Here is a 26,429-nt window from a genome sequence, read left to right on the forward strand (position 1 = left end):
CATTGACACCACCCACTCAGATGACTGCTCATCCTTCTCGGCAGTGGTGGGGAAAGGATTTCTGGGAGCATTTCCAGAGCTCACTCTGTACCTCTGAACATGTGCTTCCTGTGAGAATGTTAGATAACTTTTGGAATTTACAGAAGTCATTTTCATATTCTACCGTGTATGTGTTTGGGATTTGGATTAGGAGAGATTTGCTTCCTTTGTTTGGCTATAGGTCATATTTGAATTATTGTTGGTGGAAGTCTCATTGGTGAGTTTATTTAAAATCAGGTGTGGTCCTTCTAAATCTAGGGTCCCTAAACTCGAAAGGCTCTATGGAAGGCCTTCATGGAGCCAGACCTCTGGGACTGTGCAAGGTCGCATGATTGTGAAAGACTGGACCATACCTCTTATTAGATTTTTAAAGAAGTTAGTGACCCAGGAAAGGTTAATGACCAATTGAATTGATGGTGGGTGGTTTCTTTTCCATTTCCCTAATAGGGAAAATGCCCTTGGAAGTACACTGCATGCACTTTTTCATACGTAATGTGATCTCTTTTTTTAGCTGGGACTCAACTTTCTCCATTCCTATGGAAATAGACCTCCCGTGAAGGTTTATTCTGTTTCTGCTGGCATATTCTGAGACATCTTGGGAACAGGACATCGGAAACCTTTGTTAAGTGTAATCTGTGTCTTGGATAGGCAATATATAATTTGTTTGTTTAGACAGGAACTGAAGATAAAAAATGTTGTCCTCCCCACCCCCACACCCCTCTGAACACCAGATGTTTTACTTGCATTTTTTTCCAGCACATATTTCTTTGGAGCTGAAAACTAATTTCCTTTAATGTCTTGTCATGCATTTACCTTTCATCTTTGATCACCATTTATCCTTTCTTCTGAATCCTTATGTTTCCTCATAAAGAATGTATAATATTTTCCTGCCTTTATCATTAACTTTACCTTCAACTTTATCCTTACTTTGCCTTATGGGAACCCAAAGGATGAGGACTGACTTGTAATTTGCTGAGTTTTCATACATTTCTAGATAGGTGAGGCTTAACGATAGTAAAGGAATGTTGTGTATGTGTAAGGCAAAAAGCAAATGAACCCAATTATTTCCTGTTGATTCACTTCATATTATTTAAAGTTTAGTGAGCAAAGCAAATGACCAAAGGTGATTATTTATGCTTTCTGAATTGTAAAGGCTTTTAAAAACAGGTACAATTTCAAATTAAGCTTAGATGACTGCAAAAGGGAATTCATTAAGGTTCACTGACTTGGCAGAGCAGTTTTGAAGCACCAGGCAGAAGAAGGAGATTAATTTTCCATTCAATAAAATCTCCTTTCTTGATGAGTTTATCTTCCTTTTTTGTTGTTGTTTGTAAATGTGTGGTGTTTGGGAAAATTACCCCTTTGGCAATAAATAGGATATATACAAAATCTCTTTGAGAACTTTGGGACATTATGCAAAATAATGCTTAGCTACTATGAAAGGAATACAATTCTTTCGACAAAACTCACTTATGTTCATTTTTGTTTAAAACAAGAATGTAAGTCTCATTTGGCCTCATTAAACCATTTTATAGATAGTAAATTGATATTGGGATAGATGGTCTTTATAACATTATGTAACTATTTAGTGACAAAGTTGGTGATAAAACTCAGCAGTCCAGAAACTGGACTCAGTGATCTCATTATGTTATACTGCCTGTGTTCTATAGAGAGAGGAAAAGGTTGAAAGTTGAACGACATAGATTTCATGCCCTGTAAATGAAACCACAATGAGGTATACCTGCACACCCGCCAGCACAGCTGAAACTTGCCATGTGTTGGCTTGGATGTGGAGCATCTGGAGCTGTCGGCATGGCTGGTGGGATGGCTGGTGGGAGTGTGAAAAGGCACAGCCGCTCGGAGAGCAGTTTGGCAGTTTGTAACATTAAACAAATGGAAAATTCTGAAAGAGATGGGAGTACCAGACCATCTGACCTGTCTCTTGAGAAACCTGTATGCAGGTCAGGAAGCAATAGTTAGAACTGGACATGGAACAACAGACTGGTTCCAAATAGGAAAAGGAGTACGTCAAGGCTGTATATTGTCACCCTGCTTATTTAACTTATATGCAGAGTACATCATGAGAAACGCTGGGCTGGAAGAAACACAAGCTAGAATCAAGATTGCCGGGAGAAATATCAATAACCTCAGATATGCGGATGACACCACCCTTATGGCAGAGAGTGAAGAAGAACTAAAGAGCCTCTTGATGAAGGTGAAGAAGGAGAGTGAAAAAGTTGGCTTAAAGCTCAACGTTCAGAAAACTAAGATCATGGCATCTGGTCCCATCACTCCATGGGAAATAGATGGGGAAACAGTGGAAACAGTGTCAGACTTTACTTTTTTGGGCTCCAGAATCACTGCTGATGGTGACTGCAGCCATGAAATTAAAAGACGCTTACTCCTTGGAAGGAAGGTTATGGCCAACCTAGATAGCATATTTAAAAGCAGAGACATTACTTTGCCAACAAAAGTCCGTCTAGTCAAGGCTATGGTTTTTCCAGTGGTCATGTATGGATGTGAGAGTTGGACGGTGAAGAAAGCTGAGCGCCACAGAATTGATGCTTTTGAACTGTGGTGTTGGAGAAGACTCTTGAGAGTCCCTTGGACTGCAAGGAGATCCAATCAATCCATCCTAAAGGAGATCAATCCTGGGTGTTCATTGGAAGGTCTGATGTTGAAGCTGAAACTCCAATATTTTGGCCACCTCTTGCGAAGGGTTGACTCATTGGAAAAGACCCTAATGCTGGGTAGGATTGGGGGCGGGAGGAGAAGGGGACGACAGAGGATGAGATGGTTGGATGGCATTACTGACTCGATGGACATGGGTTTGGGTAGACTCCGGGAGTTGGTGATGGGCAGGGAGGCCTGGCGTGCTGCAGTTCATGGGGTCGCAAAGAGTCGGACATGACTGAGCGACTGAACTGAACTGAACTGAACATTAAACATGCTTCCCTTTGGCCTAACAGTTCTGTTCCCATGCATTTACCCAAGAAAGGTCTATATATAACTGTTCACAGCAGCTTTGTTATAACCATTAAAAGCTGGAAACAGCTCATATGTTCATCAACTGGTATAGAGACAAACTGTGGCATATTTATTTACTTATTCCATGGAATACTACGTAGCAATGAAAAGGAAGGAACAGTTGATATAAGCAACATGGTGCCTGGAACTCAGAAACATTGTTGAGAGAAAGCAGCAGAAACAAAAAGATATTCTGTGTGATTCCATTTATATGGAGTCCTGAAACAGACAAGAGTAGTCCTAGTGATAGAAATCAGAGTTGGGGTTGTGGGAGTTGACTGCAAAAGGGCATGAGGGTACTTTCTGGGTGAGGGAAATGTTCTATTATTGCTGGAAGCAGTGGCTCTATTGGCATACACATGTCCAAGCTCATCATAGTGTATACTTGTAAATTATACCTCAATAAAGTGATTTTTTTTTAAAGAGACAGGATCATGAGATATTAAGATACTGAACAACAAAGCACAGATGGTGTAAAGCGTAAAATATTTTTACCGTGCCATTGAATTTTCTCTGGTCCCATTATCTCTCTCAAAATTGTAGTCCTTCTGTTACTGTCCCCTTGCCATTTGTCTGAGAATGCATATAACTACAAGCCAATATCCCATTGTGGAAAAAACTGAACAGCCTGCCCATGCACATTTCCACAAGCAAGTTTCTTCTGTGCCTGAGAATATTTTGCCAACTGAAGCAGCAATCATGGGAATCATTTAGAGCTTCCATTATTAATTCTTTTTTACTTACCAAAAATTTACAAGCACAACTATATATGCAAATAAAATAACATCCGGAGACATGCCAAGTGTTTTTCTGTTCTCTAGGAGGAAGTTTAGAGGATTTGTAGACTGAGTAGGTTGAATTTATAGCTATATTCTCTGCTTAAAAAGTCTAAAAATAAGAACGTTGGCATCAAAGTTGGTGTTCTGAGTCATATTTTAAACCCTGTAAGCCTGTGGCTTTGCAAAATGCTATTCAGAAAACTCTAAACTGCGTATCCAATATTATCTTTGTCTTGCCAATTCCTCCATCAGCTGCTTTCAGTGATTTCTTTCAGCAATGTCTAAGACTAGAATTGTAGTCATATGGGTCCCCTTGAAATGAGTTCTAGGTATAAGATGAGAGCAGCCTTCCTTCTAACTGAATCAAAGATTCCCAAGAGCTTTCTCTTTAGTGTACTTGAGGATTATTCAGTAACCCAAAGCACACAATGGAGAATCAAAGTGAGTAAAAATTAGTGATTATATTCATTCCGTTGCTCAGCTAAAACACGAATGTCACCAGTATTTTCTGTGACTGTACCTATTGTATCATAGGTATTTTGCGAGGCTGCAGGGTATAAAGATGAAAAAGAATAGTATCTTCCCTCTAGGAACTTATAATTCAGTAAGGAGACAGACATTCAAACAAAATTTTTCATTTTCAAAATACAGTTCCTAGAATAAAGTATGTGCAAGGGTAGCCTCGTGTGCGTTAACCTTGGAATGTTAAGTCCATTTAGCCTAATGTGTCATTTAAAGCCAGTGTTTCCTTATTGATTTTCTATCTAAATGATTTATCTATTAATGTAGTGGAGTGTTAAAGTCTCCTACTGTACTATATTACCGTCTCTTTTCCCCTTTAGGTCTGTTAATATTTGCTTTATATATTTAGGTCCTCCCATGCTGGGTACATAAAGATTTACAAATATCATACAGTATCCTCTTGTTGGATTGACCCCTGTTTCATTCCATAACGATTTTCTTTGTCTCTTATTAGAGCCTTTGTCTTAAAATCTGTTTTGTCTGAGTATTGCTACTCCAGCTTTCTTTTGGTCTGTATTTGCAGGGCATATCTTTTTCCATCCCTTCTCTTTCAGACTGTGTGTGTCCATGCATCTGAACTGAGAGTCTGGTAGGCAGAGTAATGATAGGTCTTGTTTGTTTTTTAATTGGATAATTTATTCTATTTGCATTCAAAATGTTTATTGATAGGTATGTGCTTATTGCCATTTTATTAGTTGTTTCTTGGCTGTTCTGTAATTCCTTTGTTGCTTTTCTTCCCCCTCTCTTGCTCTGTAATTTGATGATTTTCTGTAGCAGTATGCTGAGCTGCTTTTGTCTTTAGTATATCTGGGAATGTTAGGGAGGAGTGGACGGAAAGCGTCATTGGAGCTACAACCAGGATGACTACTCTGCCATGTGTACATCGAGGGTGGAGGTGAGGGATGCTCAGGGAGTTTGTGGGGAACTGCTAGTGGATTGGTGTTGCTGGAAGGTGAAATGTGAGGTGGATTGTTGTGAGAATCAAGGCTCGTATGTAGCATAGAAGACTTGAGGCTTCCTCTTGTTAAGTCAGTAGTTCTCAGTCCTGTGACTTTTTGTCATCTGGAAGGTTTTTTAAAAAGTATTAGTGCTTAGATCCCAGGACTGTTGAATTACCATCTTTAGGAAGAGGATGAGAGTGTGCTTTTTTCTTTAAAATGTCCATGGATGGGAGTACCCTGGTGGCCTAGTGGTTAGGATCCCAGGCTTTTATTGGTGTGGTCCAGGTTCAATCCCTGGTCAGGGGACTGAGATCCCACAAGCCGCACGGCACGGCCAAAAATGAAATAAAATGTCCATGGATGATTCTGATTTGCAGCCAGATCATCTATTATTTGTAGATAATGAGTCACCACTGAAAAAATTTGAACAGGGACATGGCATGACCTATCTTGTTCAAACCACAGACTGGAGAGCTTTTTATGAACTGGTGTCCATCTTGTAAACACTGCTTCTCTAGCTGCAAATAGGTCACTATCATTTCCTTCAATTCAGAACAGCTAGGAGTAATTGTTCTGGATATAAAGAAAGAACCGGTTCTAGTTGGCACCGCATACCAAGTCCTGTTGCAGGAGTGCCCTAGTCATTGTGTCTACCTCTTCATCACACCAGTGCAAAACTGACGGCTGACAAGGTTTCACTCCAGAGCTATTTAAGGATCATTTTAATGAAACAGAATAAGCTTTTTATCTAACTCCAGGGGTGCCATCCTATCTTAGAAGTGATCCATGGAAACCAAAACAGTTATTCTGTTCAGTCTTTCCATATCACAGAGATGGGTCCAATATTGGCTGTGAAGTTGGATTTGTCTACCCTGGAAGCTCTCTGAACTCTAACTGTGGTAAAGTGTAAAGGAGGAAGCCTGACTTAAACAGCACTTATAGAAGCCCACCTCTCTTCCCACTTCCGTCCTCCTGGATATAACCTAGGATGCTGTTGGCTGCAAACAGTGATAGAGAAAGTCAGTGAAACCTTCTCATCAGAATGGGGACCCTGAATGTGTTGGTAGCTCTGAGAAGCTGGAGATTGCTCTTATGCCGGGGGCTGGGGGGGAATTTAACTTAGAAGGAAAGCCATCCTTGTAGAACTCATTTGAGACACCCAGTACCTCTCTTTTTGTCCGGCCTGCCTACTGGCCACTAGAAGGAAGGAAGTTTTTGTTATGAATTGAGAGGCCCAGCCAAGAGAGGTATGGAAACTGTCTTGGGTTTTAGAGTATTTGGGCTGGAATTGGACTATTTCTTTTATTCTTGAAAAGGTGTCTGGACACATATTGCTATAGGTGGGCATCCTTCCTAGTGTTTCAAGGCTCAGACAGCAAATAACAAAGTCAGGTAGATATACTGACCTCATCTTCTCCACCTACGCGTGCTTCTAGGGTTTGCGCTGAAAGGGGAAACCGAGGGGAGGTCAGTTTTTTATGGTAGCTGTAGCTCAGTGAAAATGATCATTTCTATTTCAGTTGTTGGTTCCTGTGTTCATACATAAAGAATGTAAAACACCATACTCTGTGTTCATGCCATTTAGTAATCTTTAATAACGTTTTTTGAATGTTCATTATATGTATGGGTTCACTGTGCTCTTATAAGATCTGAAGACATATATAAAAATGATAAATTTTTATGCCTCTTTCCTTGTCCCCTTTGCATATACATATGAAAGTGAAAGTGTTAGTTGTTCAGTTGTGTCTGAGTCTTTGTGACCCCATGGACTGTAGCCCTCCAGGCTCCTCTGTCCATGGAATTCTTCAGCTAAGAATACCAGAGTGGGTTGCCATTCCGTTCTACAGGGGATCTTCCTGACCCAGGAATCAAACTTGGGTCTCCTAGATTCTGTACTGTCTGAGTCACCATGCACAGAAAATAGAGAAAGAGGACGATGACAGCAGTTCTAGATAGCTGATTTGTATCATTCCTAAAGAAAGAAAACAGCCAACCAACCTGAGACAGGACACATCTGATTCCCAGGCAGATCCATGAGCAGCACAGCCATGGATCTAAATATTCCAAGAGAAAGGGAATATTGTTGGACATGAAACAGCCTTCTGATGTCATCAGGTTGGTGAGCCCTCAGTCTTCAGGGCAACTGATTAAGCTGGAGATCATTGACATCGATTGTCAAAATATTTCAAAGTGGAATTGACTGCCTCAGAAAGTCGTACGTTACCCAGCAGAATATTCACACCAGTTAAACCCAGCCTGACACAAGGTAGGCAGGCACTGAGGAAATGTTAGGAAGTGAATGCCGGCGTGACAATATCAGCAAGAAGCTTACCTGGGTAACCTTGGTTCTCTGAGCTGGCAATTCTGTGTAGAAATCCACACTGGATAGCACAGTTAACAGGAAAGTTACAACTCAAGAAAAACAAGTACAAAAGTGTAAGAGGTAGACTCTTGCTACTTCCTCTATTTTAAGTGATTAAATATATCATCTTAAATACGTTATCATTATAAAAATGTTGAAATTACAAAAAATTAGTAAGAAAAAGAGGTGAAAACCCCCTTTGATTTGCCATCCAAAGGTAGCCCCTATTAATTCTTTGAGCATTTCCTGTGATTTTCATTTTCAATATGCATTTTACGTAGTTTTGTGTGCTTTTATATTTTGTATTTTTCTTTTTAAAAAATTATCTATATTTTTCTTGGTTAGCTGGATCTTTGTTGTTGTGCCTGCTTTCTCTAGCTGCGGCAAGTGGGGGCTACTACTTACTATGGTGCATTGTCTTCTCATGGTGGCGGCTTCTCTTGTTGTGGAGCAAGCTTCAGTAGTTGCAGCACACAGGTTCAGTAGCTGTGGCACATGGGCTTAGTTGCTCTATGACATGTGGGACCTTCCTGAACCAGGGATTGAACCCATATCCCCTGCGTTGGCAGGCATATTCTTTTCCACTGTACCACCAGGGAATTCCTAGTATATTTCTTTAAACATGAATAATTTACATGTTATATTCTTCACAAATATCTTTAGAAGCAATACTCTTCCTTGTATAAAATAATATATTCCAATCTAATTTGCTTAACTTTTCCTCTACTGTTTGGCATTAAGGTTGTATCCACTTTTTACCTATTACAAATGTTGAGTCAAAGGATAAAACTATTTTATAGCATTTTTATAACAACCATTAAATAGGTTTCTCATAGACTTTTATTTATTTATACTGCTATCAGCAATATGTGTCATAATTTGCCAATCCTTCCTCTCACTGGGTATTGATATTCAAAATTACTTTTCTCTTCTCTGGAATGTAGTATCTGAAACTGATCAGGTAAGGGGGGATTTTATTGGACTGATGCAGGGGTTGCTCACAACCCCTGCGCTGGAAGCTGGAAGCACAGGTGGAACTTGGCAGGGCCTCAGACACGGCCCAGATCCATCCATCCTCCCATTCTTTTTTTCTGGTCCTAAAACTGTCACTCAACCCTACCCCCCTCCCACTTCTGTACTGACCCTGTGGTAAGCAAACTTTGAATTTAGAATTAACCCTGTGGTTTTCTGTAAAGAGGATGATCCATCACGTTCACCCAAGAAGCTCTGGGTCACTGAGGGTGTGGGGAGTTGGGTGGAGAAACAGAAATGCTTGACCTGAAATTCTGAAGCAGGACTGGGGAATGAGGCCCACACAGCAGGGTTGACAGCAAGGCTGTGAATCAGAACCAGGTGGTCAGGCTGGAATGAGGTCAGATGTGGATGGGGGCTGAGCCAGCAGCTCAGCGTACATCTGAGGAGGCCTGCAGAGGGACAGGGGGATGGCAGGAGGGACTGGGAGGGTGTCCTGAGTTACTGCATACTCCCAACTCTCATTTGGGGGTCACTGTAATGAAGAATCATACAATACATTCAGTTTCTTTGATTGTTTAATGAGTGATGTGTGTTTGTGAAACCACATTCCAAAGGCACCAAGATATCCACTGAAAAGTTAACTTCCCTCCCACCCTGGTCACTCAGCCACACAATTCCTTGGGTGAGGAAACTGAGGCATAAAGAGGCAGATTGCTCAAGATCACTATCACAGTGTATGTAAGTTATTCTGAGGTATTTTTAAAAATAAATTACATTCCCAGTACTAATGATGTTAAAGGAACAGAGATCTCACATATATCTTTGAGGTGCTCACTATGTACAGCCTTGGTCCTGGGGGTTGGAGACAAGGGTGAGAAAAACATAATTTATATTGACCACAAGAGACGTTGAGAAGTTGCTGAAAATCACGACTTCTTCATGTATCTGCCCTATAAAATATATTTCTTAAAAAAACCCATCTATTTGACCTTCTTGGTGGCTCATTTCCTTGATGGCTCAGACACTAAAGAACCTGCCTGCAGTGAAGGAGACCCAGGTTTGATCCCTAGGTTGGGAAGACCCCCTGGAGAAGGGAATGACTATCCACTCCAGTATTCTTGCCTGAAGAATTCCACCGACCGGGGTGCCTGGTGGGCTACAGTCCATGGGGTTGCAAAGAGTCGGACATGACTGAGCAACTCACACACACACATGAACGTTATATTTCAACCAAAAATCTTTAAAATTCTGTAATGAGAACTCTTATTTGCCATCACTTCTGGATAAGTAGACATTTACTGAAATTGAAATTTCTGGAGGGCAGCAAAAATCCACAGGCCCTCACAAGCCATAGAGATCCCCTGTGAAGGATTCATATGTTTGTATCAGATTAGGGTGGGCCTCCTACTGTGGCCCAGGGCCTGTTTGTTCACCAGTTTAGGATATCTGGGGAAGGACAGGACCAGAGAGTGTACACCCTATTTCTCCATGCTGCAGCTGGGGTGCTACCACTATTGAACTACATTCTGGAATTGTACTTGGAAGATGTTTTCCCCTTCTAAGAAGCCCTATCAACTCTCTGCTTCACATGCATTGCATTGATCACCCTGGTCTCACCTGGGTATGTGGCCACACATTAATAGATTTCTATGAGAAAATGTGTTTAGAGTTTCAAACAGCTGATTTATAACTACCTTTGGGGGATATCACCTCTCAAAAGTTGAAATTGTCTATGGTTGTTCTGTTTACCTTGCTCTTTTGCCTGTCGACAATGAATTTTAGGCTTTTCATTCCCTTGGGTGGTTCTTTTGGCTTGTGATGGGTTGGTCTGTGTGAATATGTGAGTACATGTGTGTGTCTGTTTTAACCCACATGGTGGTATTTCTGAGAATTAGAAACGTCGTAACTTTTTTTTAAAAATGTGGGCCTGAGTCATTGCTAAATGTAAGGCAGGCATACAGATCAAAGATCAACCAACTGCTTTGGAGCTTGAAGATCATTTTAACATCACATCCAGATTTGGCTTTTAGTCATTCTGTAAGGGTTTTAATTAGACCCTTGATTGCTTGTAAACAGGCCTTCAGTGACCTAAGCCAGTACTGCCTACTATGATAGAAGAAAGCCTTTGAGATCTTGGAAGACCCATGTTTCATTTCTGGATATGATTGTCAAAAACCTCTCAAATGATCTATTTGTGAGTTCTCGGATGACTAATGTGGCTGCCAGGATTGACAAGAAGTTGATTTTAACCTATGACTTTTGCTATTCACTCTTTCCATGAGATCACTAGAGTATATGGGGCTTCCCTGGTGGCTCAGTAGTGAAGAATCCACCGGCAATGCAGGAGATACGGGTTTGACCCCTGGGTGAGGAAGATTCCCTGGAGAACGAAATGACAACCCACTCCAGTATTCTTACCTGGGAAATCCCATGGACAATGGAGCTTGAAGGGGTATAGGACTTGGGGTCGCAAAAGAGTTGGACATGACTTAGCGACTAAACAACAACTAGAACATATGGATTCAGAAGGTTTTATAGAGACTGATCTGAAGTTATAGACTTACATCTTGATATTTTGTTCATTTGTTTTCCGAGTATGCTATTTTAAATTACTCATAGTGAAGTTCTCAAAGCTTTCTTATTGGAGTTTATTCATCTTTCAGCGCATAGCATAGTTCTTTCTTTTTTGAATCTTAGGACTAGATTCCAGTGTTACATAGCAGATTCAACAAAAGTAGATTCACCTCAGTGCCAGTGGTTTTTGAGGGAGAGGATGGATAACTGCATATCTGATTCTGTTTGATTCAAAGATTATTTTTAGGAGGGTAAGATTGTTTTTACTGATATATTATTCAGTGCCACAAAATTCACCCTTTTAGACTATATAAGTTTATCATACTGAGTGAAGTAAGCCAGACAAAGACAAATATCATATGATGCCACTTAAATGTGGAATCTAGAGTATATGACAGAGATGTATTTTTTAGTATACTCACAAAATTGTGCAACCATCACAACCCATCTTATTCTAGAATATTTCCATTACCCCCAAAAGAAATCTCAAGCCCTGGCAAACACTAGTCTACTCACTGTCTTCATAGATTTGCTTATTCTGGGCATTTCATGTAAATGGAGTCATATAATATGTAGCCTTTTTTTATCTGACTTCCTTCACTTAGCATAATGTTTTCAAGGTTCACCCACATTGTAGCATGACTCAGTATTTCTTTCCTTTTTGTAGCTGAATAATATTTCATGCTATGGTATCTTAGTCTAAGCTGCCGACTAATTACCATTGATTGGATGGCTTAAACAACAAACATTAATTTCTTACAGTTCTAGAGACTGGAAAGTCCAAGGACCGGGTACCTGGAGATCTGCTGTCTGGTGAGAGATCACTTCCTTGTTTGTAAGATGGCTGTCTTCTTGTTGTGTCCTCATATGGCTGAGAGTGGAGACAGGAAACAAGCCTCAGGCCACCAATCCCATTCATAAGGGCTCCATCCTCATGACTTAATTACCTCCCCAGGCCCCATCTCCAGATACCATCACACTGGGGATTAGGCTTCAATATATGAGTTTTGGGACTGTACAATCTATCAGTTCATACATAGCATATAGATATTTTACTTTTTATTTATCCATTTATCAGTTGATAAATATTTGTGTTTTTCTAATTTTTAGCTATTATGAATTATCCTGCTGTGGATATTTTTGTGCAAGTTTTTGTGTAGATATACATCTTCAGGTTTCTTGGGTATATACCTAAGAGCGATACTGCTGCCTCATATGGTATCTAAGTTTTGAGGAACTGTCAGACTATTTTTCAAAGTATACATTGCCACCAAAGAGTCCGAGTTCCAGTTTCTTAATAGCCTTTCTAACTCTTGTTATTGTCTGCTTTTTTGTTTGCTTCTTCTTTATTATTATTATTATTATTATGACTATCCTAGGGAGTATGAGGGGCTTCCCAGGTGCTGCTAGTGGTAAAGAATCCAGCTGCCAATGCAGAAGATATAAGAGACTTGGGTTCGATCCCTGGGCCCAGAAGATCTCCTGGAGGAGGGCACAGCAACTCATTCCAGTACTGTTGCCTAGAGAACCCCATGGACAGAGGAGCCTGGAGGGCTATAGTCCATGGGGTTGCAAAGAGTTGGACACGACTGAAGTGACCTAGAATGAGCACGAGGGAGTATGAAGAGATTTTTTTTTTGTAGTTTTAATTTGCATTTCTTTCAGGGTTAATGATGTTAAGCATCTTTTGCTCATTGACCATTTGTGTGTCTTCCTTGGAGAAATATCTTTTCAAGCTCTTTGCCCACTTAAAATTTTGAGTTATTTTTTCAGTGTTGAGTTGTAAGAATTATTTCTATATTCTAAATAATAGGCCCATATCAACTATAGGATTGCAAGCATTTTCTCCCACTCTTGGGCTGTCTTTTTATTTTCTTGATTTTATCCTTTGAAGTATAAAAGTTTTAATTTTAAAGTCCAACTTTTTTTTTTCTTTTTTGCTTTTGCTTTAGATGTCATATCTAAGAGACCACGATCTAACCCAAGGTCAGGAAAATTTACCCCTGTGTTTTCTTTCAAAGGTTTTATAGTCCTAACTCTTATATTTAGGACTTTGGTCCATTTTGAGTGAATTTTTGTATGTGGTATGAAGCAAGGGTCCAACTTCATCCTTTTGCATGTGAATATCTCCTTTTCCCAGCACCATTTGTTGAAAAGACTATTTTTTCCCTATTGAATTGTCTTGATACCTTTCTCCAAATGAATTGACCATAAATGTGAGAGTTTAAGTTCTGCATTCTCAATTCTATTCCATTTATCTATATGTTTACTTAACACTTGTTACATAAATGCTAAGTATGGATCCCGTTTCTTGTGTACTTGCGTGGATTTAGTGCACATTGCTTGGAGATATGTGTTAAGGCAGTCCTGCACAACAGTTGCATGAGTATTTAATTTCTGAGATAGTTTCCCCAAGATTTTTTTGAGCACTTTGTCCAGTTAACTGAGGATGTTGCTCCCTGGAGTGGTACTTCTCTCTTCCAAATGATGTTGGTCTTCCTATTCAGATGTTTTCTCTTGAGGGTAATTTCAGACTGAAATAGGAAGGATGGAGTCTAAGTAGTAAACTATGGAAAGCAAGGAGGAAGGGGTGTGGGGAAGCTGGGTTTGGGGAGAGATATAATGAGAGACCCAGGGAGGGATTTTAGGGAAGGTTGGGTCAAATAGGGAAGCATGAGTCCAGTCTCTGAACATTGCTTGTGGTTTTTATGGGATGGTCATGGTTTCTCATGTTTCTCTAGGCCTTTCAAGTCTAGACATGAAACTAAGCAAAAGGTATCCAAGTGTTAGTATTGGCTGTTACAAGCCTGATTCATAAGCCAGAAATGGTTCCTGTGCCTGTTAGGCTGTTATCTCCATGACAGATGAACCAGCCTTTAAAGCTAAGAGTTCATTCACCATTTCACAGGATGATTGAGCTTTAAACTTGGTCGTTAGGCTGAAGGAATGTTGAAGTATTACCTCAAAGAGGAGATTCTGAGGTCAGAAAGATTTGAAATGGGTTGTTGAACATAGTTAACAGATTTGCTTTTGTTGTTGTTTGCTTGTTTTAAGTGCAGGATCTCTCAGAAACCCTTAATGTGCCAATATGTCTTCAAGAGGGAGTATAGGAGCAGTGTTTACCAAGGTGACTGGTCTGTGGGGACTCATTTACCCCCCCGCCCCAGACAGCCCTATGAAAGTGTTATTTGGCAGAGCACATTTTGAATCATTATGATCCAGGATATCACCTTTATTTTTCAGTCGTGAAATTTGATTTCTTAGTCTTTTTGAGCTGCTATTTCTAGGATGGGTCATGTCTACTGGTATATTATATAGAAAGTAACTATGTCATCTCACTTGTCAAAAAAGTGAGAGGTTAAATTAGAGGTTAAAATCAAACTCCTGAAACATTGCATATATGTACAGTTAACTTATAAAATACCCTACCTTCAAGGATCTGATTTTTTTTAACATGTTACTTGTTTGTGTGCCCAGTGGCTCAGCCATGTTGACTCTTTGTGACCCTATGGATTATAGCCCGCCAGGCTCCTCTGTCCATGGGATTTTCCAGGAAAGAATACTGGAGTGGGTTGCCATTTCCTTACTTGTTTAGGTTGGTCTGTGGTGCCTAATAATCCATGATCTGTTAAACAGGTAAAATTTGATTTCTGCAGCTTTTGCCCTGATGCACCTTTTAAAAGATAGAGGGCAGGAAGAGGCAGGGGAACAGGGACCCACACCAAGCAAAACCACTGACTTTTGCCATGGAATAAACAAAAACATGAACAGCTACCCAGTTCTGAGTTGCCAGATAAGCTTGTTATACCTGGAATGCATTCTTAGAGTTGTGTGGTAGAACGGACTGTGTGCAATTACACATATGGATGTAGCTATGCTATATTCTAATGGCTCTTCCATCTTCCCTCCCTCAACCCAAACGCCCACCTTCCTTCTTCTTCCAGGTCATCTAAATGTGTGTGTGTGAGTTGCTCAGTTGTGTCTGACTCTTTGAGACCCATGGACTGTAGCCCACCAGGCTCCTCTGTCCGTGGAATTCTCCAGGCAAGAATAATGGAGTGGATAGTCATTCCCTTCTCCAGGGGATCTTCCCAACCCAGGGATCAAACCTGCTTTGTGTCTCCTGCTTTGGCAGGTGGATTCTTCACCACTAGCACCACCTGGGAAACCAGGTCATCTAATAGGGTTTGTTTATTTGACTTTCCTTTAAAGAGAAGGAGGGTTTCTTTTAACCAGAGGGAGGGTCGCGGGAGGAAGTTGGGGGAGAGTGTGAGAGAGAGACAGTGTGAGAATGAGAGTAATGGAGAGAAAGACAGGAAGAGAGAAGTGGGAGGGACACATAAATAGATACCTAGTATTGGAGAAGCCTTTGTGGTAGAGATAACTTCACTTCCAGTAAATCCAGATTGTGTGTGTTGGTGTGGCATCCCTGATGTGTAACAACAGCACAGATGGGATTCCCAGTGTCAATAGTTTCCATTCGCACCTCTAGTTAAAAGACCCAAGCCCTGTGATTTTTGCTTATCTACATTTTCCCACATTCTTGGGAGGCCTGCACTTTTCCTGATGACTATGGGATGTGTGACATAGGACAGTTCTCTCACGGTGAAGCATGTTTCTCCAAAAACTGAGGCACGACCAGAGAATGAAGAGGGCTAGTGAGCATATTGAGTAAGAATCTGAGACTGGGGGTGTTGGGGAAGTAAGAGAAGCACAGCTCAGGTGACCATTTTAGGAAAATGAACCATTCAGTTCAGTTCAGTCTCTCAGTTCTGTCCAACTTTTTCGACCCTATGGACTGCAGCATACCAGGCTTCCTGTCCATCACCAACTTCTGGAGCTTACTCAAACTCATGTCCATCAAGTCGGTGATGCCATCTAGCCATCTTATCCTCTGTCGTCCCGTTCTCCTCCTGCCTTCAATCTTTCCCAGCATCAGGGTCTTTTCAAATGAGTCAGTTCTCCGCATCAGGTGATCAAAGTATTGGAGTTTCAGCTTCAACATCAGTCCTTCTAATGAATATTCAGGACTGATCTCCTTTAGGATGGACTGGTTGGATCTCCTTGCAGTCCAAGGGACCCTCAAGAGTCTTCTCCAACACTACAGTTCAAAAGCATCAATTCTTTGGCGCTCAGCTTTCTTTATAGTCCAACTCTCACATCCTACATGACTACTAGAAAAGCCATAGCTGTAACTAGAAGGACTTTTGTTGGCAAATAATGTCTCTGCTTTTTAATATGCTGTCTAGGTTGGTCATAGCTTTTCTTCCAAGGAGCAAGTGTCTTTTAATTTCATGGCTGCAGTCACTATCTGCAGTGATTTTGGAGCCCCAAAAAATAAAGTCTGTGGCTATTTCCATGATTTCCCCTTCTATTTGCCATGAATTGATGGGACCAGATGCCATGATCTTAGTTTTCTGAATGTTGAGTTTTAAGCCAACTTTTCCACTCTCCTTTTTCACTTTCATCAAGAGGCTCTTTAGTTATTCGCTTTCTGCCATAAGGGTAGTGTCATCTGCATATCTGAGGTTATTGATATTTCTCCCAGCAATCTTGATTCTAGCTTGTGCTTCATCCAGCCTGGCATTTCACATAATGTACTCTGCATATAAGTTAAATAAGCAGGGTGACCATATACAGCCTTGACGTACTCCTTTCCCTATTTGGAACCAGTCTGTTGTTCCATGTCCAGTTCTAACTGTTGTTTCTTGACCCGCATACATATTTCTCAGGATGCAGGTCAAGTGATCTGGTATCAAGTCAGGAAAGTAATTGCTGTTTTATATTTACTTCAGTTACATGTATTTCTTATTTTTAAATAGCAAGCAAAACAAAAAAAGCTCAAAGGAAAAGTTAAAATACTACCCCAATATCTCAACCAGAAACTAACCAGTGTTAGCATTAATTTCAGGCTTGGCTGGTGTGTAAAATGAAAGACATGCATAGTTCAGTTCAGTGCAGTCGCTCAGTTGTGTCCGACTCTTTGCGACCCCAGGAACCACAGCACTCCAGGCCTCCCTGTCCATCACCAACTCCCTAAGTCCACCCAAACCCATGTCCATCGAGTCGGGGATGCCCTCCAGCCATCTCATCCTCTGTCGTCCCATTCTCCTCCTGCCCTCAATCTTTCCCAGCATCAGGGTCTTTTCCAATGAGTCAGCTCTTCGCATCAGATGGCCAAAGTATTGGAGTTTCAGCTTCAGTATCAGTCCTTCCAATGAACACCCAGGACTGATCTGCTCTAGGATGGACTGGCTGGATCTCCTTGCAGTCCAAGGGACTCTCAAGAGTCTTCTCCAACACCACAGTTCAAAAGCATCAATTCTTCGGTGCTCAGCTTTCTTTATAGTCCAACTCTCACATCCATACATGACCACTGGAAAAACCATAGCCTTGACGAGATGGACCTTTGTTGGCAAAGTAATGTCTCTGCTTTTTAATATGCTATCTAGGTTGGTCATAACTTTGCTTCCAACAAGTAAGCGTCTTTTAATTTCATGGCTGCAATCACCATCTGCAGGGATTTTGGAGCCCAGAAAAATAAAGTCAGTCAGTGTTTCCACTGTTTCCCCATCTATCTTCCATGAAGTGATGGCACTTCATGACCGGATGAGGGATAAACGATGGGCAGAAATAATTGTATAAGACTGAGCTCAAGTTAAACATAGTTTTAAAAGTAAATTATTCTATTTTACTTCAATTTAACAAAAGGAAAAGAAATAACCAGGCTGCTGAAGAGTAATTTTTTATCCAAAGAGGATTAATTCCTTAGTCAGAAGAGAGGTATCTGTCTGGGAATGAGAATGGGTTAGGTGAGCTAAAACAATGTATATAAAAAACAGTCCAATTCTTTGGCCCAGCAACTCTCTCCTGATGTCAAATGTTTGTCATTTGTTTTATTTTCATTTTGTTAGAATTTATTTTTTGTAACATAGGCTTCCCTGGTGGCTCAGTGGTAAAAAAAAAAAAAATTCTGCCTGCAAATGCAGGAGCTGTGGGTTTGATCCCTGCTCCAGGAAGATCCCCTGGAGAAGGAAATGGCAATTCATTCCGGTATTCTTGCTTGGAGAACCCTACAGACAGAGAAGTCTGGTAGGCTATGTCCATGATGTCACAAAAGAATGGGACATGACTTAGCGACTGAACAACAACAGATACTTTTAACACTTAGTAGCTCTACCTCCCCTGTCTATTCCCCCACTTATTTAATTCCATCAATATACTATTAACCATTGCTCTTTTTTCCCATGGTTTTATCATTCTTGATAATTTTATGTTTGGTGGGGTTCATCATCATTAAGTTTATTTTGGAAAAAGCCTTTTGAAGCACTACTTCCTAAGTTGTTTTATCTTTTGGAATTGTTCCATAGTGCCTTTATTTTTGAAAGACAACTTTTCTATTGCTAAATTGTCTCCTACAGAGGCTATACTCATTGTCTGGAGAATCTATGGACAGAGAATCTTGGCGGGATTACAATCCATAGGCTTGCAAAGAGTCAGACATGACTGAAGTGACTTAGCACACATGAGTGATTTATGAGAATGCCTATTTTAATGGGGAACTTCTAAGAATATCTGTTTGCCTGAAATGGTAGAATTATATTGGGCAATAAGTTTGAGTTGGTAATCGAATATTGATTTATGGGAACTTTTGATGTTGGGAAATTAGCTGTTTTCTTAGTGAATTTCTCATTTCCTCACTAAAGAAACAGTTTTCCCCCAGGCCAAAAGATTACTACTGGGCAGCTCTGTGGAGCTGTTTCTAGGACTTTGCAAAATTGTATGGAATCCTCTTAAAAGTAAAAGTCTTCTCCCCTCCCTCCCCATTCTCTGTGAAAAGGTACTTTGCTGGCCTAGGATGGAGGGTTTGTTTTTTTCCATCTGAAGATAGTTTAGTTCAGTTCAGTCGCTCAGTCGTGTCCGACTCTTTGCGACCCCATGAACCGCAGCACGCCAGGCTTCCCTGTCCATCACCAACTCCCAGAATTTACCCAAACTCATGTCCATCGAGTCAGGGATGCCATCCAGCCATCTCATCCTCCATCGTCCCCTTCTCCTCCTGTCCCCAATCCTTCACAGCATCAGGGTCTTTTCCAATGAGTCAACTCTTCGCATGAGGTGGCCAAAGTATTGGAGTTTCATCTTCAACATCAGTCCTTCCAATGAATACCCAGGGCTGATCTCCTTTAGGATGGACTTGGTTGGATCTCCTTGCAGTCCAAGGGACTCTCATGGGTCTTCTCCAACACCACAGTTGAAAAGCATCAATTCTACAGCACTCAGCTTTCTTCATCGTCCAACTCTCACGTCCATACATGACCACTGGAAAAACCATAGCCTTGACTAGACGGACCTTTGTTGGCAAAGTAATGTCTCTGCTTTTTAATATACTATCTAGGTTAGTCATAACTTTCCTTCCAAGGAGTAAGCGTCTTTTAATTTCATGGCTGCAATCACCATCTGCAGTGATTTTGGAGCCCCCAAAATTAAAGTCTGACACTGTTTCCACTGTTTCCCCATCTATTTCCCATGAAGTGATGGGACCAGATGCTATGAAGATAGTAGACAGTGGTAAATATCAGATGCCAGTTTCTTTGGCATCTGATAATTGTTTGAACTGATAATTCTTTTTTCTTCTGTTCTGAAACATGATCTTTCGCCTCATGTCACAGACTCTTATCTTTAAACTGAACTGCCATTATATGCCCTTCCTGATAGACACATGAACTTCACACATCTTTTTGTAACACTCCTAATGGTTTTCCACAGAAGCTGCGTGAGTTGAAGGAACTAATCTCTGTACTGACACAGTTTGAAGTACCTGGAAGTTGCAGCTGGGCTTATTACTTAAAAATCCCTGCTGACCTCATGTAGAAAACTAATAGCCTCTTTCATTCTTTAATTCATTGTCTCCAAACAATGGAAGGAGTGGGGAAGAAAATTTCCCAGATGACTTAATACATTTAAGTGTTGGACACCAGGCCTGTGATGACTCAGCTGTCTACCAGCCATTGATTTTTTCAGAGTTGGTTGGAGTGAGAACACACCTGGAAGGTTTCAGGAGGCAGAAATATCCCAGGGTGTTCTCACTTTGTGCTAAGGGAAGGGAGGGAGAAAATAAGAGGTTTAGAATGGTGTGGTCTAAAGCTTTATTGGTCTGAAATGGCAGCTACCAGCCACATGTGGCTATGGAAATTTAAATTATTTAGTTAAGGTTTAAAATTGAGTTTCTTAGTTGCACTTAATTCAGTACCCACATTTGACTAGAGGCAGTAATGTCAGACAGCACCCCAAGTTCTGTTGGCTGTCTCTGGTTCAGATGCTGAGCTTCTATTTCACAATCACTCAGTGGGCATTACAGCCTTAATGAACACTCGCCTGTCTTTTCTCCCTCCCTCCCACTGCTTTCAGTCATTCTTCTGCTCCAACTCAGGTGATGAAACTCGGTTCTTCTTACTGCTTGCTGGCATCCTCTGGTTTCTGGGCACCAGATAGCGTCCGGGGAATCGTGTGTATGATTGAGACTAGATCCTTGCACTGCAGAATCAACCAGACTCTGGCCAAGGTCCAAGACTTCATCAGTGTTCTTTCCAAAGGATCCATGATGCTGGAGATTTTGACTCTCTAACAATAAAACTGCTCTTTAGAAATACTTAAATACTTAGGACTTTTACTTTAATTCCCTCTTCCCCTTCTGAATGGATGTTCTTGATGTACAGTCCTGGGTTCTGTCCTACTTGTACCCACAATGACTGACCCCATGGCCTTAGTAAGACGATTTCTTTGTGGCTCAGTTGCCAGTTGAAAACTCGCTCCCAACCACTGCTTAAGCTATTAAAGAGAAATGCCAAGTGATAAGTGGGGATTTTGAGGTCTGTGTTAAAAGGTGTGTTTAAAGGGTTCTGAAGGGGTTTGTGGCCATTTACAAATGGGATTTTCAGTGTTCCATTTGTGGTCTCTTCCTCAATATCAGACACATACCTACCTGGATCAGCTAATTGGCCCATAAACTCTATCGTGTGCTTTGCATAAGTGACTTTCTGAGTGAGGTCTGTGTTTGCTGACCACAGAGCCCTCTTCCAAATCTGACCTACATGACAGGAGTGGGATGCTCTGGTAGGAGGAGCCTGTTGGTCATTACTGCTGATTGTTCATGGTCTTTCTGACCCTATGTTCTCATGCTTCCCACCTGACTAGCCTCAAGGTGGGCCAAGAGTTTCTGCCTAGTGTTTCAGTTACCTAATGCTGTATAACAAACGGCCCTAAAACTTGGTGGGCTAGGACGATGACATTTACTTAGCCCTCAAATCTGGAATTAAAACAGGACTCTGTGGGGACTGCTGGACTCTGCTCTACTCAGTATCCCCTGGGACTGCACAGAGATTGATATTTGAAGGCTTGCTCATGACGTGGTCTGGGAGTTGATGCTATCAGCTGATGGGATGGTCTCAGTTCTTTTCCAAATGAGCCCCTCCGTGTGTCTCTCGACATTGCTGTCCTCACATCATGATGGCTAGGTTGAAGGGTGAGCATCCTGACAGAAAGCATCACGCAAAAGCTATATTATCATTTCTAACAGAGCCTTGGAAGTCAGAAAGCATCGCTTCAGCTATGGTCACAAGCCTACTCAGGTTCAAGAGGAGGAAATAGACCCTACCAATAGATAGAGAAATGTTAGTGTTATTTTGTAAGACAAGCTTTGGGATGAGATATATCTTGGTGCCGTTGTCTTTAAAAAACACATCTTCCTCACTCAGTAATGATGATTCAGAATTGGCATCAGCTCCTTTTAAGCCAGTGATAAGCCTTGAGGTCTGGGGCCCTTCTCATTTTCGGGAGGTATGATTGTCATTGTTCAGTGCAGGGGCTGTTCTGCCTTTGGGTGTGAGGTGGGGGAGTTTCCATTTGCATAGTACTGGGACTTCTTTGATGATAGATGCTGTCTAAATGCAAAATGCTGTGTTGAAACACCTTCAGTGTGCTACACTCCCTGGTTCAACTGATATCTACGATGAATGCACAGCGCGGAGGAGTCAAGGGAAGAGCAGAGTCCTGGCTGCTGAAAATTATTTCAAAAATTAACCAGATGGAATCCAGCTGGAGTTTTGATACTTTACATCTCACTTTTGACTTAGATTTTCTTATTTGTACTTTCTATTATTACTCTTTCTTTACATTCTCACTAGATGCAAACTCCTAAACAATTAGGATCCACCTTTCTACAGAATTTTTTCAGTGTGACAAATGGATGCTTTAGAATATTTCTTTGCCTATCTCTGAGATAAAATCTTCTAGAAGCAAGGGGAAGGGGACACAGGTTTTGGTTTTATTTGTTTTTATATTTATTTATTGAAGTGTAGTTGCTGTGCAATATTACTTAAGTTTCAGGTGTACAATATAGAGACTCACAGTTTTAAAGTTATGCTTCTTTTATAGTTATTATAAAATATTGGCCGTATTCTCTGTTATGCATTTTATCCTTGTAGCTTATTTATTTTGTACCTAGTAGTTTATACCTGTTAATATCCTACCCCTATCCTTCCTCTCCCTTTTTCCCTCTCCTCACTGGCAAGCACTAGTTCTCTGTATTTGTGAGTCTGTTTATTTTTTCTTATATTCATTGGTTTTATTTTTTAGAGTCTACATATAAATGATGCCACTCAGTGTTTATCTTTCTCTGTCTGACTTGTTTCATTTAACATAATACCCTCCAAGTACGTCCATGTTGTTGCAAATGGCAAAATTTCATTCTTTTTTTTTATAGCCAAGTAGTATTCTATTGTGTATATATGTGTATATGTATATATCTCACCTCTTCATCAGTTCATCTGTTGATAGACTTTGGTTGCTTCCATATCTTGGTAACTGTAAATTATGCTTCTGTGAATATTGGGGTGCATGTATCTTTTTGAATTAGTGTTCTTGTTTTGTTTGGATATATACCCGGGGTGCAAGTGCTGGGTCATACGGTAGTTCTGTAGTTAGTTTTTTGAGAAACCTCCATACTGTTTTCTACAGCGGCTGTACCAATTTACATTCCTAGCAACAATGCACGAAGGTTCCCTCTTCTCCACATCCTCACCAACATTTTTTATTTGTGTTTTTTTTGATGATAGCTATTCTGACAGGTGTGAGATGATGCCACTGTAATTTTGATTTGCATTTCTCTGATTAATGATGTCAAGCATTTTTTCATGTGCCTGTTAGCCATCTGCATGGCTACTTTAGAACAATGTCTGTTCAGATCTCCTGCCTATGTTTTAATTGGGTTGTTTTGTGTTTTTCAGTGTTGAGCATCAATCTGATAAACAAATAACCTGCCACATGTTGAGTTTAGTTACAAAAAACTAGAGTTAGACAAAAAAAACTAGAGTTAGACACAGTCTTCAAACTGCTTCTGATATACACAGTCTACTGGAGGAAAAAACAACCTTCATGGTTAACTTTAGTGGCAGAGGTGCTTTACCTTTTTCTTGCCTTTTTAGCTTTAGTCTGCCAATAACCACCTCGATTTTTTTAAAACCTGTTTTCTCTGCCTTTTCATTCTGTTTCTCCTTACAGCTGTTTTTCAGTTTGTGCTGGTTTAAAAGTGTCTTATGCTCATTTTCTTGCAGTAGTCCATCCCCTAGGAGAGGACAACTCCCTATATCCTTTTTCCTCCCCACCTACATTTGCTAAATTAGTGACTTTTCTTTCGGGCCTCTTACAAGAGATTGTTTACTATTGCCCCAGCAATAGTAAATAAATATATACATAATATCTTGGGAAATACCTTTTATAGAATTTGTTTGAAGCTTAGCATCTCTGTCCTTGGGTTATTTTTAGTTAGGGGGACAGACAACTTGAAGTGTGTACATCTGGTACCTTAACCACAACCACTAGGTATTTCGTTTCTTGTTATTTGAGAGCATTCAGGTAACATTGATGGAGCATTAGTCATTGTTAGCTTAATGTTTACATTGCTGAACAGACTTGAGTAGATTTTTATGAGTGATGGAGAGAAGTTTAAAAAATTCACATTCACATTTTATAGTGACTCAACTGATAGTCTTTTTAGATCAGTAATGAAATGCTGTCTGTGGTTGCCAATTGTTAAAATCTACCCTGCTTCCGCCAGCAGTTGTCAGTTAAGAGAGGATCGCAACACCCACTGATAAAATTCAAACCACAAGATGTTATTTTAAGTTCTTAGGAGGCGCTCTCTCTTCTTACCCTTTAAACTGCTAAGTCACATCCTGCTCTGCATTTTAATTTGGTACAAATGAGATGCTGTAGATGTTGGTCTGGCATTAGATACTGAAATGAAATGAAATGCTAAGATAAAAGAAGTCAGTTCTGTGGAGTAAATCTTTCCATCATTTCTGGATGCAGGATCAGGGAGTGATTCTCAACCCACATATCGCATCCCAGTCACCTGGGGAACTTGCCTGGGCCTCATCCCAGAGCATCTGGATGAGTTGGTATGGAATGGGGCGAGACTTTGGTAGTCTGTAGGTGCTCCTCAAGGTGATCCTTCCAGGCAGCCAGGCTTGGGAAATCCTGTGGGAGGTGTCCTCCCCACCTCCCACATTCCTCTCTACCTAGTCATGCCCTGTCCACATCTCTAAGGCTCCCCTCAGGACACCTCTTTAATAGCTCACAATGTCAGCCTCACGGAACTCTTCCCTGTGAATGTCCACAAAACCTCCTAGATAGCCCATCCTGAATTGTGTTCTCACTCGTTTCATCTACAGATACCTTATCTCCTTGGCCAGAGTGGTTCCCTCCTTGGATTAAGCTTCAGGTCACTTGTTTCCATCATTTGGGGTTAGCAGAGCTATGGACACTTTGTGGTGGTGTTTAGTCGCTCAGTCTGATTCTTTGCAACCCCATGAACTGCAGCACACCAGGCTTCCTTATCCTTCACTATCTCCTGAAGCTTGCTCAAACTCATGTCCATTGTGTCGGTGATGCCATCCAACCATCTTATCCTCTGTCATCCGCTTCTCCTCCTGCCCTCAATCTTGCCCAGCATCAGGATCTTTTCCAATGAGTCAGCTCTTTGCATCAGGTGGCCAAAGTATTAGAGTTTCAGCTTCAGCATCAGTCCTTCCAATGAATATTCAGGATTGATTTCCTTTAGGATTGTTTGGTTTGATGTTCTTGCTGTCTGAGGATCTCTCAAGAGTGTTCTCCAACAACACAATTGGAAACCATCAGTTCTTTGACATTTGGCCTTCTTTATGGTCCAACTCTCACATCCATACATGACTACTGGAAAAACCATAGCTTTGACTCTATGGACCTTTGTCGGCAAATCTCTGCTTTTTAATATACTGTCTAGATAGGCCCTTTATAGATATTAAGTTGAATTTTTATCAGTTTGGCTGTTTTCAGTCAGCCTCTTGTCTTTCACGACAGTTTCCTTTACTAGCCCACCTTTACCCATCAGTGTTTCTTCCTCTAGAGACAGGGAAGGGCAAGTCAGGGTGGCTGAATAGCAGAAAGAGCAGGAAACATGGCCTGTTTCTGATTTTCTCATTCAAGAGTGGAGGGATGGTTATATGCCCCGTGGACTCACCCCTCTCCACCCAGGACATTAATTCTTCAGTTCTGGAGTGGCTCTGAGGACTGTTTGGGGGTAAATGCAGCATGCAGGGGGCTGTCCTGCTGGAGAAGGTGAAGTGATTTGAGGATTCATCTCCACCCCAAGCCCTACTGAAGAATATGGGGTTGCTTTAGGAGAAGATAATATACTTTGGGAACTTGGAAACAGTGGCTTCCCTGCTTTGGCAAACAGTTAAGGATTCTTACTGCCAGTGTTTCAGGAACTTCTGGGCCCAGGAAGCTGACCATCATAGATATGGTTGGCAACTTCCTGTTGAGGGGTACAAAGGTGACCCAAGATTCCTGATTGTAAGGCATGCTACCTTCTTAAAGCCTGTATTATTTGCACTAAACCTGTGTAACTGAGAGACCCCCAAATAACAAGATTGAAGTTTATTTCTCTTTCCTGTGACTGTCCAGGTATGGTTACGCTAGGCTGGTACAATGACATTGCCATCTTCAAATAATGGCTTTCAATTCTGGGTCTAGTTGTCACCATCTCTCAGCCCTCAGGAATGGGGAAAGGTTGGGGGGTATGCTATTTTTAACATAGCATCTACTCACATCTCTCAGGTAGCCACCAAGCGGCAAGGAAAGCTAGAAATATAGCTTCTGATTAGATGA

The 26,429-nt window shown here is 41.0% G+C and overlaps 1 protein-coding gene across 7 annotated transcripts in view; it reads left to right on the top strand.

The window, feature by feature from the left end:
• The window catches only part of OSBPL3 (oxysterol binding protein like 3), a 196,902-nt gene that overhangs the window by 56,925 nt on the left and 113,548 nt on the right, over positions 1–26,429 (top strand). For 2 of the 7 annotated variants that reach the window (XM_081533860.1, XM_081533864.1), the window contains exon 2: positions 11,982–12,032. The exons of the other annotated variants lie outside the window; for them this stretch is intronic. The gene's annotated coding sequence lies outside the window, so the exon portion shown is untranslated. The remainder of the gene's footprint in view (positions 1–11,981; positions 12,033–26,429) is intronic. 7 annotated transcript variants of the gene reach the window in all.

This window comes from Giraffa tippelskirchi, chromosome 10 (genome assembly GCF_054371585.1).
Source record: "Giraffa tippelskirchi isolate mGirTip1 chromosome 10, T2T-mGirTip1v1.2.pri, whole genome shotgun sequence".
Taxonomy (NCBI): domain Eukaryota; kingdom Metazoa; phylum Chordata; class Mammalia; order Artiodactyla; family Giraffidae; genus Giraffa; species Giraffa tippelskirchi.